Below are 2,278 nucleotides of genomic sequence, written 5' to 3'. Positions count from 1 at the left end.
CTATTACACTTTTACTACGTCATACTACTTTTGACCAATAAAACGGTATGAAAGGACGTCTTTCAACCAATCATAGCTGCTTATCGCACAATTTTATCGCGTCTCTAGCATTTGTTTAATTTTATCGCTTCCCTAGCATTTGTTTGTTTTTATCCCTACCCTAGCATTTGTTTCTTTGTTTGCCAACATTACAAACTGCACTGGTCTGGACGTCAAAAAACAGAAAATTACAAACCACTCCAGTCGATGCACAACAGTTTCAAATGTGACTCGCATTGGCATTCAAGAACAAGAATTAATAGAGATCACTGGTCATAGCTATGCAACTTCCTTGCAACCCTATTTACAAATAAATGAAGAGCACCATTCGGAAATCCTGAATAAGTTGAGGAATAAACCATGTACATCAACGAGTCCCACTTATTTTACGCACATGTCCAATATAACATCAACTAAACCACCAACCACTAAAACATTCAAATTTAAAAATTGTATTTTCAATAATTGTTCCTTCTAAATTATTCATGTTTATTTTTTATTTCATCATCCTTAATTAAAAGTTTTCTTGTTTATTTCATCATCCCTAATTAAACTTTTCTAACATTTGTTCATATTAATTAGGTTATGTTATAGTTTCTGCTATATGATATTATGGATAGTCACGTATCAGAGATTGTTTAATACTAAGATTTATTGAAAATCATCTGTCAAGTGACGTTGATTACTGGGATCCGAATAATTGAAGTGGAATGCAACTGTTTTAATAAAAATGAAGTTGAATCAACAAAGGTTTCTTGGCTAGTAACCGTCCACAGAGTTCAATGAAGATTACATAGTTGGCACAACTAATAACAAGAAAACAGCTAATGATAACACACTATTGCCATCTAGCGTAATATTTGTAATGTTGAGATGGTACAATAATACATTTGAAGACAGTTGTATTTTCGTAAGTCAATTAATATTTTATTGTATTGGAGTACTTCGTTACTTCTAATCTTTATATACTTTCTTCTAATCGTGTAATAGTAAATTAAATCCCACTCGAGTTTTGCTTTTCTCTAGATAAATTAAAACCTCTAGTGAGATTACTGTTGACTATTACACTCTTACTACGTCATACTACTTTTGACCAATAAAACGGTACGAAAGGACGTATTTCGACCAATCATGACTGCTTATCGCACAATTTTATCGCGTCCCTAGCATTTGTTTAATTTTATCGCGTCCCTAGCATTTGTTTCTTTGTTTGCCAACATTTGAAACTGCGCTGGTCTGAACGTCAAAAAAAAAATATATATAAAATTACAAACCACTCCAGTCGATGCACAGCAGTTTCAAATATGACTCGCATTGGCATTCAAGAACAAGAATTAATAAAAATCACTGATCATACCTATGCATCTTCTGAAATCCGATTTACAAATAAATGAAGAGCACCATTCGGAAATCCTGAATAAGTTGAATACACCATGTAGGCCTAAATCAACGAGTTCCACTTCTATTACGCACACGACCAATATAACATCAATTGAACCACCAACTATATTCAAATTTGAAAATTGTACATTCAATAATTATTCATTTTAAAATTATTCATTCGGAAATTCTGAATAAGTTGAATACACCATGTAGGCCTAAATCAACGAGTTCCACTTCTATTACGCACACGTCCAATATAACATCAATTGAACCACCAACCATATTCAAATTTGAAAATTGTACATTCAATAATTATTCCTTTTAAAATTATTCATTCCGAAATTCTGAATACGTTGAATACACCATGTAGGCCTAAATCAACGAGTTCCACTTCTATTACGCACACGTCCAATATAACATCAATTGAACCACCAACCACATTCAAATTTGAAAATTGTACATTCAATAATTATTCCCTTTAAAATTATTCATGTTTATTTTTATGTCATCGTCGTTAATTAAAACTTTTCTAACACTTGTGTATATTAGTTAGGTTATGTTATAGCTTCTGCTATATGATATTATGGATAGTCACGTATCAGAGATTGTTTAATATTAAGATTTATTGAAAATCATCTGTCAAGTGACGTTGATTACTGGGATTCGGGTAATTGAAGTGGAATGCAACTGTTTTAATAAAAATGAAACTGAATAAACAAAGGCTTCTTGACTAGTAACATTGCCATCGTGTATAATAGATCGAGGCCTTCTCGACGAGAAGGCATTGCTCACTACTGCCATCTAGCATGCATCTGGCGTAATATTTGTAATGTTGAGATGGTACAATAATACATTT

The sequence above is a fragment of the Periplaneta americana genome, chromosome 6 (assembly GCF_040183065.1).
Source record: "Periplaneta americana isolate PAMFEO1 chromosome 6, P.americana_PAMFEO1_priV1, whole genome shotgun sequence".
NCBI lineage: Eukaryota > Metazoa > Arthropoda > Insecta > Blattodea > Blattidae > Periplaneta > Periplaneta americana.
The sequence above is the reverse complement of the archived record's forward strand: the minus strand, read 5'-3'. Positions refer to the sequence as shown.